The sequence below is a fragment of the Pleurodeles waltl genome, chromosome 5 (assembly GCF_031143425.1).
Source record: "Pleurodeles waltl isolate 20211129_DDA chromosome 5, aPleWal1.hap1.20221129, whole genome shotgun sequence".
In the NCBI taxonomy this organism is placed as follows: domain Eukaryota; kingdom Metazoa; phylum Chordata; class Amphibia; order Caudata; family Salamandridae; genus Pleurodeles; species Pleurodeles waltl.
The window spans coordinates 724,064,566-724,084,819 of record NC_090444.1 but is presented as its reverse complement, the minus strand read 5'-3'; the positions used below and the strand labels follow the sequence as shown (position 1 = coordinate 724,084,819).

Here is a 20,254-nt window from a genome sequence, read left to right as displayed (position 1 = left end):
TGAGCAGAATGTTGATGCGACTGTCTGCCCACCCTTCTTCCTGCGTCGCGTGAATTCCATGGGCTTTCCTAGATCCTTGTTTTGTAATAGTATGTAATTATTTATCACTGGCACTGCTCCCAAAAATCAATCGGAGGAAGCTAACAATATTTATCCTCATAACTCAAATTCCCTCACATTACATAACATTTTGCTTCTTTATTTTATACACTTTTTTTTAAAACTGTTAATATTATTTCATTTTCTAAGCAGTCGTAGACCCCCCGAGTATGCTTCGCGGAGCCCCAGAGGTCCTCACACCACAGGTTATGAACCTCTTTACTAGGCCACTTATAGGGTATACGTATACTAATGGCATTGTTACTAGGTGGTCTGGTGAAGGGCATGAATGTTTCTGAGTTCAAATGTAAAAACTATCACTGTAGTTAAAGCCACTCAATGCAGTGGTATAATCAAATGCACTAAAGTGAACCACTTCCATGTGTTAAAGAAATATACTTTTTCGAACTTTGAAGAGACTTTTTAGCATGATGTGTTTTACATTACTTACATACCAAATATGTTATTAGCTTGGCTCATGTTATGGCTCCTACAGCCAGACCCTTGGCCCTGCTCAGCCTCAGCTGGTTAGCCCATTTCTCTGCAAGATGGAGAACTGCACACAAGCACACGCACTTATACTATGCAGTGTCATATTTGTTTATTTATGCTCCTAAAACCCTTTTACCAAAAAAACCTTAGAAGTGCTGGATATTTAGGACAGAAATGTCCCCTGTATGATATACAGATGTGTTTCCCTTCTCTGAGTGGCTGATTGCATGCATATCTGGGATCTTGGGCCATATGTACGAACACACTTTCCCATTGACACAGAATGGGAAAATCCCTTTGCAACATCTGGCCCCTTGACTTTTATTTTGGCTCTGGAGTCATGCTGATCAAGTGTGCTCAGAGGTCTAGGCTTGTCCCTGACTCAGTGCCTGATTTAGATTGTGGCGGCATTGTTCCCGCTGTTGTTTTTCCATTGGATAATCCGTCTGTCAACTAAGTGGTTTACCCACTAGATCGTGGCGGTCCCAAAGTCTAAAGTCCGTTCGTGACCAGCTGTCACTGCCAGAATTTTATACCCATTTCGACAGTGCCATAAGCAAAAGTGGTTGGTGGCAGGACCACAGCCAATTTTACCACCGCGCCAATAATCGTATGCCTGCTCGCCAATATAACTGTGCCAGGGAAACCTTGACACCTGAGTTGGTGGATTGAAAGGCACATTTTTCTCTTCTTTTCACTTCCCTTTCCACCACGAACAATACTGTACAAGTCCTTCCTTTGCTGCTTCTACTTGACAACAATCAACCTCATTGTCTTCAGAATCAAAGATAAGTGTTTTTTTAACTGTTACCAATGGAATTGTCTGTTTACATAAACCCTGGACTGTTGCATTTTTAATTCATACTTACAACCTATAGTTCAATAATGTGCAATGCGTATGTGTGTAATGTGGTAATATAGGAAATTCAAAGAAACACACCTGTATATTTAATTTATATGTACACATTTGGTCCAAGCTACTATCATGCTAATGGCCACCTACACAAAAAGTCACATTAATCCCAAAATCCAAACGTGTGAATACAGGTGTGTTCAATCAGTTTCCCAGCGCTATGAAATCAGATACATATGCATTACACATTATTCAAACAGTAAAAATTTAAAATGCACTAGACAAGGTTAAAGGTTACAAGAAATGTAAAATCAATGTTACTTCTAAACTTAAAACATCTCATTTATGTAGTAATGTCATATTTCCACTTGTCTAGTGCATTTATTGAATATCATTACATTTTATTCAACTCTATTTTTTCTAAATGTGTAATGTGTATGTGTTTATTTTTAACACTTATAATTTTTAAATAAACACACCTGTTTTAACAAGTTAAAAAAATGTAAACTTGTAGCAGTGACCATTATTGTGATGGATGTTTGCACCAAAATTACCATCTCCATCACAAATGTTCATCACACACGTATGCACTGTACAAATATGTTAATAATAAAAAAAAAATGTGCACTGTCATAAATGAAATCAATTTAATGTTACTTACATTTCCATATCTAACATAGCTATTATAAAATGACTTGTAAAGAAAAATAATGTCAAGACAAACTTTGCAAAATGAAAAATATATAATTTTGACATGAGGTACTTTTCTCAATAACCTTATATATGAAAAACAATAAATGTACAAAAAAAGGATGCACAGCATCAAGTGGTGTGTTTCTGACCCAGAACCTGCCTCCTAATTACACTGCCAAGGGATAACCTCCTCAGGAAAGGACATTTAGTGGGCACAGGGCAGGCAACTCAAGGATCCTTCTTGGGAGGGGTGGGTTTGGGTTTCACAGGGGCCAGGGAAAGGTAAGAAGTAAAAACTGGTGGAGGAGAAGGGGCAGGAGGGTGGGAGAGGATTGGGTTTGGGAGGCAGAGGAAGCTGGAGTGGGTGATGTGTTTGTCTTTTTTGCAGATGCATGTGGGTGTGGGGTATATGGTGTATGTTTGGGTGTGTACATCGTGGGAGGTGTTGGGTATTTGGGTGAGTGTGTGCATTTGGGTTTGGTTGGTGTTGTCCTGTGTGTGATTTTGAGTGAGTGTGTTTGTTCGGGTGAGTGTGCCTTTGATGCAGTTAGTGTGGTTGTGGAGTGTGTATGGTTTGCAGCTGCATGTGTGTCTGGTGTATGTTTGGATGTGTGTGGTTCAGCAGGTATTTGGTGTTGGGGTGAGTGTGTTAATTTGGGTTTGGTGGGTGTTGTTTTGCATGTAGGTGTGGATGTGTGTGAGTGTGTTTGGATGAGTGTGCTGTTGAAGTGAATGTTATGGTGCATGTGGGTGTCGTGTTGGTTGTGGGTGTGCTGGATGGGTGTTTGTATTTGTGTTTTTGTGTTTATGGTGGTGTGTGGGTGTGCTGCTTGTGTCACTAGGAGTGTGTCTGTGTTAAGAAGTCAACGTGCTTGGGATGGGGTGTGAGTTGGAATCTGGGATGAGGAAGAGACCGGGGTTGGGGCACAAGATTGGGTTGGTTGGGGGACTGCGGTCTGTGCAGATGCTTTTTCACAAGCAATCTCTGTATGCCAGACATTGATCTACGAATGGCATCCAGAAATGCAACCAGGCTCCTGGTAACATTTATGACCGCAGTCTCGCCTAGAGAGATGCTGTATTACAGGTCAATAGTCTCTTCTCTGAACCCAGCCAAGCGAACAGTGGTTGGGGGATGTGCTTGCAGCAAAGGAGTCCTTAGCCCTTTGAGGGGGGGGCAGGTTTGGCCAATTGGGGGAAGTAGGAGGGGGGTGGAGATGAGAATCTGGGTGGCAGACAAGGACGCAGATGGAACAGGTCCTGTAGGATCCGCCACCATTAGGGACTGGTCACTTGTGGAGGCCTCCAAAGAAGATGACAAACTTTTGGCCTCCATTCCAGTCTGCTCCCCCTCCAAACCACTGTGCTGTTGGTGTCTGGTGTTTTACCACCCAACCCACAGTGGCCAGCTGCTTACCTGCCTTCGTGGCCAAAGTCCCCTCCGCCTGCTCCAGAAGAGGCTGAATAGTTAAATGCAACATTTTTATTGCATCTGTGTAAATAAAACAGATCATGCGGTTTGTTCTAAAACATTTCCATATTTTCATATTTTACCTGCTTTAAGGCTTTCAAACTTAGGTATACTTTATCATTACCCTAATGCATGTAGAGAACATCTTCAGGTCCCATTTGTTCACAGTTTGGTAATTTCCTATCATTACTCCCATTTAATTTCTAAACATTTGTCTCAATCATTTTGAATTTTCTCCATCCATTTTTAACATCTCTGAATGTTACAAAGTGTTTGATTTGTATAGCCAACTCATGACTTGGGGGGTCATTCTGACCCTGGCGGTCTTGGACCGCCAGGGCAAGAATGACGGAAGCACCGCCAACAGGCTGGCGGTGCTTCAATCCCTATTCTGACCGCGGCGGTAAAGCCGCGGTCGCACCGCGGGGGCCGGCGGTTTCCCACCGATTTTCCCCCGGCGGTGATAATCCTCCAGGGCAGCGCTGCCCTGGGGATTATGACCCCCTTACCGCCAGCCTGTTTCTGGCGGTTTACACCGCCAGGAAGAGGCTGGCGGTAAGGGGTGTCTTGGGGCCCCTGAGGGCCCCTGCACTGCCCATGCCACTGGCATGGGCAGTGCAAGGGCCCCCTAACAGACAGTGAAAAGCGCGACGGGTGCAACTGCACCCGTCGCACGGCCGCAACACCGCCGGCTCCATTAGGAGCCGGCTCCTGTGTTGCGGCCTCGTTCCCGCTGGGCCGGCGGGCGCTAACATGGTTAGCGCCCACCGGCCCAGCGGGAATGTTGGAATGGGGGCTGCGTTATTTTGGCCGCATGGCGGCCGCTTGGCGGTTCCCGCCTGGCGGGCCTAAATCTATAACTGCCAAAAAAAAACATTGTACATTGTCCATCTGCAAAAGTCCCTTTCACTGAAATCCTTCTCTTCAATATTGATTTATCATCTTGACATAACAAAGGACATTAAAAATTAGTTTTGGGTTTGCGTTACTCTTTCATCAATGAGTACACATTCCTGCCTGTTTCATTCAGAAATGTATGCCCATCAAAATCATGTTTGAAAAACAGATCGGATTACATGCACATTTGTGAAGGAGTAAGGCTTCATGCCAAACTGAAACTGTTAACGTGAACTGACTTACATTTTTAAGTGAAAACATATTTTGATATGTTTTTGCTAAAACAATGTTGCCATTGTTCTCATGTTTCTAGGCATTTTGGATCACATGCTCACTATTGCTTGTCTATTATATCAACAAACAGTGCTTAATTTGTAAATAAAAGGGTGCCGGTGCCCAGAGCCCTCCTCTTAAACACGCGGCTGCTGCAGTTAAAAGTACGAGCACTGAACACTGAGGCAGAGTAATCCTGAAGCAAAGTCGGGCCTCTTCAATCCATTTACAAATACTCGCTGCCCTTTCAGCTCACTCTTGCAGCTTCCTGCTTTTCCCCTTTCTGATGCTTTTTCGTTTTTCTCTTCCTCCGTCTTACCCACGTGTCTTTTGCTCACAGTAAATGCTTGAGACAGAAAAGTAAGCGCCGGCCCTCAGAAATAAGTGCTGGTGCTCAGCACCGGAAACAACAAGCACAAATTAAGCACTGTCAACACACCAATGTGAAGTTTGGAACATCCACAGTATTATAAGTGCGTTCATTGCTATGTCACCTGTGATGGCGCCAATATAACCTCCTCACAATTGTGATGGTGCATCACAACTGACACAATCATAAATTGTGGCCTGTTTCCTTACAACTGTCCCTCATAACATAGAAAATAATCAGGTATATTTTTCCTTAGGCAGGCATGTGTCAGTTCAAAACAGTCCTTTGGTAGTGAGCAGAAATCTAGTGGCAACTTTTTCCATGAATTAATATACAAATCATATGTATGTATATGATTTGTACCTTGTGCAAAACGTACACCTTCCAGAAATCTTCTTGATCGTTGGACATGTGTCAACCTTTATGTTGATGCCATAATTTGGTACTATAACAATAAATAGTTGTCTAACAATAACAACTCAAAATGAACTTACCCTCTTGATTCTGTTGTTGGGCTTTCAATTGCCCATCAAGCTGGAGATAGGCCGCCACAAGTGTGTTCGCTATTTAGGGGGTGAAGGAGTGGCCAAGCTGGATTTCTACTGACTTCTTGGTCCAGAGTTCTAGGTCTTCCCACCTCTTGTGACAATGAATGCCCGTTTGTAGACCACCATGGTCCGTACCTCCTTCCTGATGCCCTTCCGGGTGGTTGTCTTTTGATAGGAATTGACCTACATAGATGAGAAAAAAGAAAGAAGAAAACATTTTGTGAGGTTTTGTCTCTTTGTATTGATGTAACAAAATGTAGAGGAGATTATCACAAGCATTTATAGAAAGTTAGAACAGCATATTTTTTTAATATATATTTCTTATATGAAGTGACCTGTTGAGTACCCTTATTCCTTTTCCCATTCTCATTTAAAAAATCCAGGCCAGTTACATCATCTAAGCCAGGGGTCTGCAACATAGTCGGCAGTGAGAGCTACTTCTGGTTAGTGAACATTATTGTGAGCTACTGAAGGCTAAACAACATGTGCATTGTTACCAGACACCCACACACCCAGCTTCATTGGCTTAATGCCTTATGTCCATTGAGCCAGGTGCTATGGTTTGAACCGTATACCATGACTAGAGGCACTATGAAAGTCTGCCATGTATGTCAGTAAAAGCGTGGGCTTTGCTGATGTATGAACGTGTGTATGAATGGGATATATTTGTATGGGTGACTGATAGCCTGTGTCGAATGTCCTTGCAGTACAGGACATACTTTTCTCCAGATGTGGCACCATTACATGTACAACACAAACATACACTCATTATTTAAAAAATGTGAGAAATTTAAAGTGCAGATAATTATTTGGAAGGCAATTTTATAACATGAACAATATTTCTGTACTTTACATTTCTCTCTTTTGAACAAATGGCTGTATTTTGCACTGATATTTATGGCTTAGCGTCTAAAGACCACTGGGAGTAAGAGGCCTGTAGTTTGTAAAATACAACACTTTGAAATGTGAGTAAACTGAAATGATGAGTTACCTTGATCTACAAGTTAACTTATCATTCAACTTTTCTGAAATTTAAAAGCATTCAGAAATATCATTTTGTTCACAGATCTCTTACTGAGTTGACTTCACTCCATCACTACACTTCACTCTGGAACTAAAAACGACAATCTAGCCTGTGTTTCAATAAAAAAACAAGTTAGTGAGAATTACATTTACAGTATAAACATGTACCTGTTCCTTTGGTGAGCCACACGGCTGGCTGTACATTGACAGGACCTCAGTGGCCAGGAAATCAGATCCTCAGCTGAGAACTTAGGGGTCTTGTCACCTTATCTTCCTGGCATCGTGGCTCCCAGAGTCCGGAAACCGCAGCAAAATTGGAGGAGGTGTTGTTGGCTACAGTGTTAGGAGGCAAGTGAGTTTGTTTTTAACATATGCTGCGTACATGTACATGAGGTACATGATCGTCAACGGAGTCAGACACCTCAATTGGCTGTCAAACGTTGCTGTAACACACGTTAGCCTATGGCCTTGTCTGTCATGGAGTTTAATACCCTCTATGAGGTCAACTTCCGCCGATGGCCATATGTTTGTAAATGTCCTGACGGCAAGGTCAGCGGCCGCCATTTTAGAATTTGAAACAGTGTATTTTTTAATGCTAAGTGCATCATGACCACTTAAAATGTGGCTAGTTTGTTTACATATACAAAATGCAAACATTACACATTTTTGTTAAATTAAAACAGTATTATTTAGTGCGTTACTGTGGTTAAATAGGATATTTGCGTGGTTCAGTTTATGCTTCTGTTAAAATAATTTTTGAGAAAAAAAGTGTAAATTGTACGTTTTAAATGTATTACTTGCATGTTGCTTTTACAAATTATAAAACATGTAAAATAATGTTATTTTAACAACATCACTAAAAAATTTAATGTACAGATCTGTTACAAAAACATATAGAATTTTACAAAGGGATGAGATTTGTGTTGAATATCAAAGAAATGTTTGCACAGTTAAAGAAATATTTGTCTTTTTTTTTAAATGCAGTCCTATGGACCCAGGGAGAGGTAGAAGAAGAAAGCCTCAAGTTTTTAGACAATTTCCAGACCTTGCCACCATGGAAGAATGGGATATTATCAAACAATTCAGAATGAATAGGAAAACCATTTTTGATTTCTGACATCAACTGGAGCCAGATCTTCTGCCTCATTATAGGAATCCTGCATCAATAACACTAATAATCAAAATCATGGCAGTACAACATTCTGTGGCCACAGGATCATTCTAATACACTCTGGCAGAATTTGGTGATGATATGAATCAATATTAGTCTACCTATTGAACCTTATTTCTATGATTATATCCTTTTCTTCTATGATGTCAGAGTCTGGCACTGCAAATATTAAAATGGCACAGAGTGTTTGGGTTATGTATGGTTTTAGAAATTGGCTCTGTAGTTGGCAGAGGTACACACCTTTGTCCAAGTAGAGACCACAATCCTAGTCAGGCTAAGTCACCACACAACCTAAATTATCCTGTGCTCACCCTCTGGTAGCTTGGCACAGAGCAGGGAGGCTTAACGTAGAAGGCACTGTGTAAAGTATTTGTGCAATAACTCATACAGTAACACTGTGAAAACACCACAGAAAGTACCCCACACCAGTTTAGGAAAATAGATAATATTTATCTGAATAAAATAAGACCAAAATAACAAAAATCCAATATGCACAAATCAAGATATCACTTTTTAAAGGTTTAAACGAGTCTCAATCCTTAAAAATCACTTGTTGTATCCTTGTTACACACAGTAACTGGGAAGCGTACAAAATAACGACGCATGGGGCGTCAGAGGATGATATGCGTTGAAAAATAAGGCACTGCATTGGGTTTTTTGGCGCAGCACAGACAATGTGTTGTTTCTTTCCACGCTGGAAGGTGATGAGTCGATTTCCAAGAGCACAGCATTGGTTCCTCACTGCGATGCAGGGTATTTTGATGTCCAGGGACAATGCGTTGAAAATCCTTGACATGCTGGTCAGAAGAAGCAGGTGCTGCATCCATCTGGTAGACGATGTAACAATGTTTCAGCCTGCGAGGCAGGCGCTGTGTCGATTTCTGCAGGCGTAGTCGCAATTTTCTGATGCACTGGGATTTTCTTCTCTTTCTTGAGGTCTTTGTGGCCCTAAGACTTCAGAACAGGAGGCAAGGTCAATCCAGACCCTTGGAGAGTATTTGTGGGGAAGGCAGAGTCCGTCCAGCAGAGTCACGGGCCAGCAGGCAGCAGGGCAACAAGAAGGGCAGCAGTCTTTCCAGCAAAGCAGTCCAGATGAGTCCTTAGGGCAGCCAAGCAGTCCCTCTGACAGAGGCCGTCTGGGTGGAATGCACAAGGGGAGCTGTCAATGGGCTCAGCCCAGATGTAGATTTGGGAGAGGCTGTAAGGCACAGAAGGAGGTAAGTGCAGAGAAATGCACACTTTCTAAAAGTGGCATTTCTAAAATAGCAATATTAAATGCAACTTCACCACTAAGCAGGAATTTCTATTACCATTCTGGCCATACTAAACATGAAAGGGCTACTCCTTTCAAATCAGAATCTACCACTTAAAAATATATAAGGCCATTTCTAATGCTGGCAATAGGAAGTGCAGGCTTCATAGTAGTAAAAAATGACTAGGTGAGTTTTTCCCTACCAGGACATGTAAACCACATAAGTACATGTCCTGCCTTTTACTTACAAAGCACCCTGTCCTATAGGTTCCCTAGGGCCTACCTTAGCAGTGACTTTTATGTAGAAAAGGGGGAGTTTAAGGCTTGACAAGTAGTACTAAATGGCAAGTTAAAGTGGCAGTGAAACTGCACACACAGGCCTTGCAATGGCAAGCCTGAGACACGGTTAAGGGGCTACTTATATGAGTGGCTTAATCAGTGCTTCAGGCCCACTAGTAGCTTGTAATTTACAGACCCTGGGCACCTCTAGTGCACTTTACTAGGGACATAAAGGTAAATCAAATATGCCAATTGCGTAGGAGCCAATGTTACCATGTTCACGGGAGAAAGCATGTACGCTTTAGCACTGGGCAGCAGTGGTAAAGTATGCAGAGTCCTAAAACCAACAATAAAACGGGTCAGGAAAATGGAGGAAGGCAGGCAAAAAGTTGGGGTATGACTACCCTAAGACTGTCAGGTCTAACACATGGGTTCTAAATGTTTCTGAAAGTTTGGCAAACTATTCTTTATTACAATTTTATGAAAATATGACTTTTAGATTTGTTGTGTTTGTTATATTTTTACATTTTTTTTAATTTGAGAAACTTTACCTACGTGGATTCTTTTTTAACCATCGTTTGTATTATTTGCATTTATAAATTAATGATGAAGGAAAAAATAAATAGTACAACAGTCTTTGACTTTGTTGGTTTTGAATTTATTTTACAGACGCAGACACAAATAAACTGAAACATGATGATAACAAAAAGTCAAAGGAAATAAAGCAAATAAAATAGTCAATCATGGTGAATGAAACTAGTATTGGAGAGCCAAAACTGTTCAAAGTCCAAGGCACAAAATACAACTAGCATCAAAAAGGTAAATAGTCCACATGGTGAATAGTAGTCACACACTGGAGGAAATTATGTTCTGTGTCTCTTGCTGGTGGTGGTGGAGGTTTTGCCATCCTCTCCTGGTGGTCCTGACTGATGTCCTGAGGGGGTGAGAGGGGATTCACAGTTGCAGGGACTGAGGTGGTTGCAGGTGTTTCTCATTGTGGCAGGGCCTCCCTTTCTGTGGCTGAGGCAGGTGTGGTCGCCCAGATGTTGTAGAGCCACAAAAAGGGGAGGATGTTGCTGGGAAAGCCCTGCACATATGGTGGTACATGTCAAACAGCACACCAGTCAGGGATGTCAAATTAGAGTTTAGATTCTGCATCTCAAAATTGTGCTCCTCTGCTCCTGCATCATGTCATGGAGCTCTGGCCCATTATGTCTTAGGACTGATGTAGGGATCCAAAGGCTTAGTTAATGGTAGCCTGGGTGACAGTGAACCTAGTAGACGCACTTTTCTGGCCTACAAATTCTCTCCCATGAACCCTACCCCCACTACCATGTGCCCTTGAACAAATGCGCCTCACCCCACTGAGACCTGGCTGAACTGAAGGTGGTAATGGTGTTGGCTCAACATGTGTTGGCTAAACAGCAGCCAGGCCTGGGGGCACAAGACTGAGCTGATGTTCCTTTGGGCAAAGGAAGTGGCGGTATCCATAGGCTGAGGTGTGGTAACAGCTGGGATAGAAGGTATAGGTGTGGGCTGAGTGAGACTCACTGGAGATCTCTGCCCAGACAGACCAGATAGACTAGGCAGCTTCTCATCATCTGGACTTGCAGGAGTGGAGTCCTCAGTGAAGGCTTGATCCTGGTCTTGAGTGGAGGTTTCCTCAGCTGCAGATGGCTGTCCATGTAATCTGGGTGTTGGACCTAATATGAATGACATGAACATCAACATGTAAAAGTCTGGATTATACATTACATGACTTTTGAGCTACATATGAAGCAACCTAAGAGTAAAGAGATAATTGATAGTATGATTAGACCTTTCAGTGTTTTGGTTAGTATTTACACAAACAGGTTAAATTGCACACATGCAGACTTCAAAAAACAGCAAGTGAAGTGATGTCCTAAAAAGTAAAGTATCACTTAGGAACTGTACATAAAATATACCACACGTTCAACTTAACACAGTAGAGAGGAAAATGAGAAGTAATCCATTCCAAGGCCTAGCAGACTAAAATTCAGACTATTATATAGCTTAGTAGGACTTATAGCATTAGTGTTCATATAAACACTGCAAAGTACATTGGTTATCATTACAACTATATATCCAGCATACAACATAACATTGAAGTAATTCTTCAATTCTTCAATTCTTAAAGGCAACATACTTTGATTTGTGTAAACAATTACATCAATTCAATGAAATAACAAGAATGTGACAACATTCAAAATAAAATAATGATTTAACATGTAGCTACATAGCATGAGATGGAGATTGACAAATGACTAACACTTAAACATATGTGCATATATGGAAGAAAAGAGAGAATGACCAACATCACATTGCTAAATTATTTTCCAGATACAAAAGCAAGGCATCATGGAGGTTGTAGTTTCAATTTGACACTAATAACACTTGCAAAATTGCAAGTAGAACATTCCTCGTACAATATATGCAGTGAAGATGTACACACATTTAGTAAATAATTACATATGTGAAATATGTTTAATATGGGTTAGAAAACATTTACAGGCACCATACCTACATAGTATCGTAGATGGAGTTTTGAATCTATTATCTTAACTGCAACACAATACATTCAAACAGGCAAACAAGCAAATGCAAAAAAGATCAATGATGAATAAAACACATATTGACCACACATATTGCCCAATAGTAAAACGAGAGATAGTACCATAATGCTACTAATTAGATGATAATAATAGATTTGGAAAATTCCAAATTGGGTTTATATGTTTTACAAAGGTGCAAAACACATTGTCAACAGCTAAAAACAACATTTATGTTTAGTGAGACATTCAAAAGTCTAACGTACCGGTCTCCCCTCCACCAGGGATTCCTGTCAAGCCTTCAGGATGTAGAATCTGCAAGACCTTCTCCTCCCAGAGGAAAAGTTGTAAGGGTGGGTTCGGAGAATAACGGCCAGTCTTCTGGGCCTCCAGGTGACACTTGGAGGCCAGGAAACACACTCTCCCCCACAGGCCATTATGAGTACATAAAATTAAATGAAACAGAGGTCCCACAAGTTAAGGAGAAAAACCCACAATTGACAAATAAACAGAGGGAGCTAAAAAAATAACTTGACTTCTGTGTGACAAATTTAGCAGCAAAATGGTGTTCTGCAGCGGAATGGCATAGGATTGTGATCTGAAATCGAGTGTATTTTAAAGTGTGGTATGCAGGTGTAATCAATTAGCCCAAAGACATCAGGTGAGTGCTGTTAGCATGCATCCAATGGCCACAGACATGGTACAATGTTGCCAGTTTCCCGCAACAGACTCCCGCCATCAGGAATCTGCCTCTAGAACAATGCCAGTACACAGATGAAATCTAAATATGCTTGGTGCAATCCCGTGACTCTGATAGCAACTGGGTAAAGTTAGCCAGCATAGGAGTCTGCCACGTTGTCCGCGGGAAACCGCTTACTCGACGGACTATACTCTGTTGACGCTGATGGAGTTTCCCCTTCCATACACCATAGGGCAGTCAGAATTCCATCAGCTTGATGGACTATTTGAAACTGCTGCCACGGAGAGATGACAGGACTCCAGTCAAGATCTAAATCAGGCCCTGAGTCTGTGGACCTGCCATATGACCTGAAGAGGCACCCCAAATGTGCCATCCTTGTGCCAGAGGACTACTGTCATTATCTGGGGGGAAACAAATAAACAGGTAGTGTGATGAACTGTGGTTTGGAAGGGTCAATGTTGTGACTAGATCTTTTTACCTATGCCACTGGGAATGAGGCCTAATGGCTTCACTTATGTAAAGTTCTGCTACTATGTGTATGCCCAGAACATCGTGCAGTTATGCTGTGTGTATGTCAAATGCATGAATGTGAGTAGTATATACAGCACATGAATAGTAACTGTGATATGTGTGAGTGAGCCTGAGCACAGAAGTCAGAGGGTTCCATTTTGGGTGCCGCAGACCTGGAATAACCCAAGAAGGAGAATGAAGACTGTTCTCCTAGATAATTAAAGGGTATTTCCTGCATTCCTCTGGCTGGAAGGAGGCGATACTAACTCTGAATTGAGGAGGCTGGAGATAGGAGTACCCTCAGAAATCCAGGAGGTCTTTTGTTCCCAAGGGGCTGCTTATCGGCAGTCCTGATCACTGCTATTTCGTTGATGGTAGCGAGGAGGAGTGCAGGGGAGAATATTTTGTGTTCAAGCCTGCTCTTTTGTTTATTTCTGAGTACTACTTCAGTAGGCTGAATTCACATCTCTTTGTGCCTGAGTTGGAGGTGCTTCCGTTTGGAGACAGTCCCAGTGCCACCTGCTATGAGAAGCAACTTTCTACATAGGCTCCATCTGAGAAGGAGTCTCGGGAGGACATCTGAAAGAAGAATCACACCAAACCAGATCCATATCCCCTATCCAGAAAAAGTGTATACAATGGGAACAAAACAACCTCATTTTGTTCCAAAGGGACCAAACCCACCCCATTTGGTTCCCATCACAAGTCCTTCATTACCAGGTAATGGAGTGCTCCTGCTGTACAGCCAGGCCAATATCTATCTAACAGCTAGTCGTCCAGAGATGAAGGAGCATTAAATGTAATATGCACTTTCTGTTGGAGGGGCTGAGGATCTGCTTGAGAGAAGCCTATCATGTCCCTGGGAACTGATGTGCTTCTCGAGAGAGTTCACTATCTGAGACTGAGCTAGGAGTGGCCTGTGCTGCGACAGGTCTCCCTAGACCCTCACCACTGGTTCTTGGTGGGAACAACTTAAAGTTGCAACAGCCACTAGCCTGGTCAAGGCTGTCATGATCATCACACTGGCCTGATTGGACTGCAGTTGCCATTAGCCCGTCAGAGCTGCATCTGCCCAGATCACCATATTGCCCTAATCAGGCTGCAACTGTCACTGGCCTGGAAGGGGCTGTACCTGCTGTGATCATCCAATGAGTCTGGTTGGGGCTGCATTTGGTGGGATCCTCACACCACCCTGATCAAGACTGGAACTACCTATCACTCCGGGTGGTGACCACAACCTACCAGCTGCCTGAGGAAGCAGCAGCAGCCCCAACAGCACCTACACCTGGAACACTGTGCTGCAGGACTACACTGAGTAGTAATGTAAATTGAGGTGCAGCCCACACCTGGCCTACCTGGCAGCTTTAGACTATTTTCATTCATTGTGGTGCCCATTTACATGAGTGTAAAGGAACTGCCAATTTCATGCCAAACTAGCATGGAAAAGGCTACTGGCTATTCCACTGGGAGGTAAGAATTGAAAAAACCATAAACTGAGTGCACATTTGACTGGTAGAAGCTGAAGACTATGACTGATGGCCTGTTTAGATCTCGGCAGAGGGGTTACTCTGTAGCAACGGTGACAGATAGCCTGTCCGCTGAAATCTAAATACCATGGAAAACAATGGTATTTAGATTTCAGTGGATGGGATATCCATCACCGTTGCAAAGGACTAGCCCCTTCACCGAGATCTAAATCAGGCCTGAGTCTGATTCATACTTTCACCTTACTACTAGAAGGGGTTCCAGTCACAAAGGGGGTCACTTTGGTGGGATTAGCATGGTAACTTGTCGGATGTAGAACCACAAGGTAGGTTAGGATTCAGGGTTAATTCCCTGTACACTAAGTTGGATTGTGTAGTACTGCCGTGTGATTTAAAGCACATTTGTTTTCATGAAACACAGGCACTGAACTGGTCTTTGAAGTTAGTGTGTCTGTTAAGTGCTGAGGCTCACCACACTACCTCCCTGAGAAACCTGTAAATGTTCAACTTTGCTATCCTATGAGTCAAGTGTGAAAGGGATTGAGCTTGGACCTGTTTTCTGAGGCATATTTGGACAGACTCCAGCTCACTAGGGGAAAACGACCACCAGACCCTTTAGTTGGTGCCTAGTAGCCCCTGTCTACATCTTTTCATGGGATCTGACAGGGTGGTACAAAAGAGGGATCAGTGGAATAGGCAACCAACAATATCTGTAATAAAAAAGTAAGGATCATAAATTCATTCTAAAACATTTGCTAGGGAAGGCAACTTAATGGAGGTGAACTTTTCAGAATGGCATAAAAAATGAAAAAGTGTAAATTCAGTTTCGGAGCTTGTTCTTGAATCCATAGATCAATAAAGCTATCAGTTAATTTAATTTCCTCTTCAATTCCATCTGAAAAAAATCATGGAGTGCCGCCATGATGCATTCCTCTATGGATTGCGCAAACTCTCTATATCTACTGCTACTTGCATACTTAATTTGCCAGCCTCGAAGGATTTCAGATCTGGCTGTGTTTCTACTCACAGGCATAAAATGCTGAAAATGAATTTCCTTACTTGCATTAACTTTCAATTGGCAGCCAAATTAAATTCCCAGTGCTCTGTTTTGTTCATGGGAAATTTCAATCTATTGATTTATGTGTTCTAGTGCTGTAAATCTCAATATCTATGGTCCTGGTTCACAAATGCTGCAGAGAAAAAAGTCACACATTTACTTCTGTAGGCTTATTCTTTTGTTTGGAGTACATTTCTGACATTCATGGAATTCTCAAAGAACCCCAGGATTACTGGTGGCAATCTGTGACAGTCACAAATCCAGAGGGATACTCAATGAGTAGTCAAATACGGAAACGTAACAATGAAGTGCATTTTCACTTGCAGACTGTATTTCTGTTTATCCAAAACAAGGGTCTTCCCCATAGAAGCCCACTCCCATAAATCTTCATCTTTTGTGGACTGTTCCTTCTAAATTTCCATCCTGAAAAAAATTACGTGCAAATATTCCATAAACATTAAAAATGTGGTCCTATGGAAGTGTGGTTATGCCTGCAAAGCTTGAATTCGAGCAAACCCCGTTTACAGGGGTAATATTCCATTCCAGGTATTTGTGTATCTATGTTGAACGTAGAAGTACAATTATATTTATGAATCAAGCCCAAAGTGCTGGCTCATCCCCATTAAATTTAGTTATCTAGATCACTGATAACACACTTTTTTGACAGAATAACCACCGGGGGCTGAATATTTTCAAAAATGGAAGTGAAGAGCTGTTTAAGCTTGTGTCGTGCTGTCCATGACTTATTACTTCTGGATATAGGTGCTGTGCTTTGGATTATTATAACATTCAGCCAGCATAAACTGATAGTATTTATTTTAACACATGCTTGATTATAGCATTACTCACAAACATAGATGTAAAGAAAGTAACCGAGCGTTGCAAAAAGAGTGAATTCAATAATATAAGCAAAATCAGTAACAGGAGACAAGTTACAGCCTAGCAATACAATGTGCCTGGGTAGTGCTGTAGGAGGAGACTAGTCTTCAGCCTCTATCTAAATTGCCTGAGTGTTGGAGCACTTCTGATGCCTGAGGGGTATGTAGTTCCTTAAGCTCTGGGGAGTTGCGGTTGAAATGTTCAAAGCGCTTGATAAGATGTGAGGTGGTTAATAGGTGGCAAAGTGGTGTTTGTGAGTCTTCAGAAGGGAGAACTTGTACTTTTCTGTCTTGGTATTCCTGGCAATGTCTTCTTTGAATGTGAAGCTTGTGTCCATGGTGAATCTGAGAATTTTCATTATTTCATTTTTCATTTTCACTTGTGAAGTGAAGCCGTTTAAACTCATTTCGGAGAGCCAGGCTTCATTAAGTGGTTATTTTGAGGTGTTGACAAACAAAAGGAATTCTGTTTTCGGTAGGTTGGCTTTTAGGTAGGCAAGTGCCATGCAATTATGGATTATTTAGAGACAGGTTATGAGTTACAGAATGTCATTAGTAGAGTTGATAGCTGTTAGTGTATTGATGGGTCTTGATGTTGGTGGTAAGAGAGAGGAACATAGAACAATAAGGTACTATTCAGTAGATATGAGGTTTCTCGGATCTTTGTGTTCTTTGCTGTAGGATAGACTGTGATTGATAAAGTGAGAAGTGAACCATTGAAGGACTCTGCCAGAGAAGCCAATGCGTGTTGCCATTGTGTTTATCAGTGCTTGGTGGTCAACCTTGTCAAAGGCTGTTAGAAGGTCAAGCAGAATCAGAATGGAGGGGCTATTTATGTTTTTGAGCATCAAGGCTGGAACTAACATTCTATGGGTGTCCTTGAATACTTGAAGAGAAGGTGCTTCTGTGCTACTGTTTGGTCTACATTCAGGCTGTTCACCTTGTAGAATATTTTTATTACTGATATCCTCCTGTAGCTCGGTGGAGAGTGTTTTTTCAATGAGCTCTGCTAGTAAGAGAACAGGAGTAGTGGGGCTCATGTTTGAAAGATCATCTCTGTTGAGGATCAGTTTCTTCACCAAGGGTAAGATCTGTCCCGTTTTGAGGGCACAGGAATGGTTCCTTGCCAGAAGGAGGGCTTTATAATATAGATATAGAGCTGAATACTGTAATTCTACTGAAAATGACAGGTGCTACTGTTACTCAATTGAATGGTACTTAATTTTTTCAACTAAACAAAGATGCAGAGCACCACTGGAAACCATGATTTGAGCGTGTGACCTGCAGTACACTGCCATCAGCAGTAAGCATATAATTCATTGTGTCATATTGCCAGCTAAAACCTATTGCTCAACTGATTGCTGATACTTGAATGATTTTCCAAGCTAACATAAATCAGAATCAGGTGACCAGTAAAATAAATTTGTTTGCAACTTGGCATTGAATAAGCAGGGAAAAAGAACAGCTTTCTGGCGTAAACAAAGAATAGCATTTTAGAATAATTGATTACATGTGCAGTATAGTCTCTCCTTTTACAATAAGCCTTTAATGGATGCTAAGTAACTTAGGATGCTTGCTAAGTGTTTAATGTATAAATGCACATCTGTTATTGTTAGGATGTTATACTCGAGGCAACAATAAAAAAATACTTTGAAGTGACTCCATGGAATATCTCATTAAAGTGGATTATCAAATTTTCAACCCTTCCTGAACTTTGTACCTTCACCCTTGTTGGATCTAAACTTGATACCTCTCTTCTCCACTTTAATGTATTACCCTCTCATCTTGTTGGACTCATTTCATCTTTAAACGTGCATATTTTGGATCAACCCCGATTTAAAACTGCTTTTCAGCTTTTTACTGGTTTGCACTTGTTCGGCCTCTCTCCTTAATGATAACTGCATATCTCCATTGCTTGGTGTGTGGAAATATTTGCGCACTGCAGCAGCTGGATTAATTATCCAATCGTCGAAATCTGCACACTAATAACTATTTAGGACCTCAATCTGAATTGCCCGTTTTTTGGGAGATTGTATAGCACACAGCAAACTCTGATAATGCAGCGTGCAGTATTTCCTGGTGCAGTGTTTCCTCCCCACTCCTAGTCTGGCACTGCACTCTTAACGTGAAAAGCACAGTAGCATTGTACATTTTCACCCATTCTAAAATGGAAAACTCAGAATGTTGTAGTGTTTCCTTGGACTCGTTCTGACAGCTTTTATCTGGTGAAATTTTCAGAGGGAAAACTGTGGTATTTGTACAATTGTAACCTTGATTATAGCACAAACTCCTTTTTGAGCCAAACTGGAATTGTAACAGCCTTTTGAATGAGGGCCTCAGTAGTTGCAGGATAGCTAAAGCCTGACTGTTTAAAATTCTATTAATTATATCTGTTTCTATGCAAGTGTTTCTGTTGTGAGAATATTGAAGGAAACAAAAAAGAAATGACGGATGATTGAATTATTCTCAGCGACTGGTAGTAGAGTCAAGACTTATTTGTATATGGTTGGGTCTAAGTTGAGGTGGCATAATGTGCACGGTAAAAATGTACCGGGATGTGGCCTGATTAATTACCAGTGGTTGAAATTAATTCAAGCATTTCATCCATCCCTTTCTTGCATTCTTCATTGTGATGCCCTAAGTGCAACGGATATGCCCACACATGAGGCCTGTGCTGATTGTGCCACTGGAACTAGACTACACCCAAATGAGGAGCCCCAATCAGATCAATACTGGTCTTCGTTTGCTTGTATTCCGGTTAAAAGAAGTCCTGGTCTGGCAGTTCCGACTGGATTGTTCCTACTAGAGCACGGTCAATACTGATTTGCCTCTGGCTGAGGACAAACTGAGGTGGCATAGTGTGCAACATAATGGTGGACTATAGTGAGGTCCCAAGTAATTATCATTGGCTCAGATTGATACAAACATTCCACCCATCTCTTTTAGAATATAACAGTAAAATAACCTACAGTCTATACCACGAGTCATTCTTTAAATTTGCAAAAAGATTTACATTTCAAAAGAAAATAAGTGGGTCTATCAAAAAGAACAACCCTTTTCTGAATTTCATAGTGAAAGGTCTACAAACAACTTATGTGAAGTTGTTGATGTGCAAAGGTATTATTGCTGAAACTAATGCTGCACTCAAACCTTTGTCCACAAGCAATCTGATCCTTGAGAGCAGGATCACAAAACATTTTTGACTGTTGCTATTTCATGTCCTTGATGGTAAGTTAAGGCAGTGCTTGCTCCAAACATCATTTACCACTGTGTTCTAAAAACAGTATTGTGGAGGTGGTCAGTACTTAATTTGAGCTAGTGGCTGGCAAAGGGGACCATCAGCACTCATTTTTAGAGACCAGCACTTATCTTTCAACATCAGACAATTACGAGTGCAAGAGAGGGGAAAAATAACCAAAACGGAAATGTTGGAGAAAGAGAAATACAGAAAACACGTAACAAAGAGAGAAAGCAGGGACATGCAAGAGTGAGAAAAAAATCACAGGAAGAGTATGCAGTGAATTACAGAGGCTTGCTGTGGATTTAGAGATACAAAACCTTGGTATTCGGGATGCCAAAGTTCAGTTGCATTGGCTGCAGACTTCTGAGCAGAGCTTTGGATACCCGCACTCCT

The 20,254-nt window shown here is 41.6% G+C and overlaps 1 protein-coding gene across 1 annotated transcript in view; it reads right to left on the bottom strand.

Annotated features, from left to right (window-relative positions):
- Positions 1-20,254, bottom strand: part of SRD5A2 (steroid 5 alpha-reductase 2) — a 606,456-nt gene that overhangs the window by 369,456 nt on the left and 216,746 nt on the right. The window lies entirely within an intron of this gene.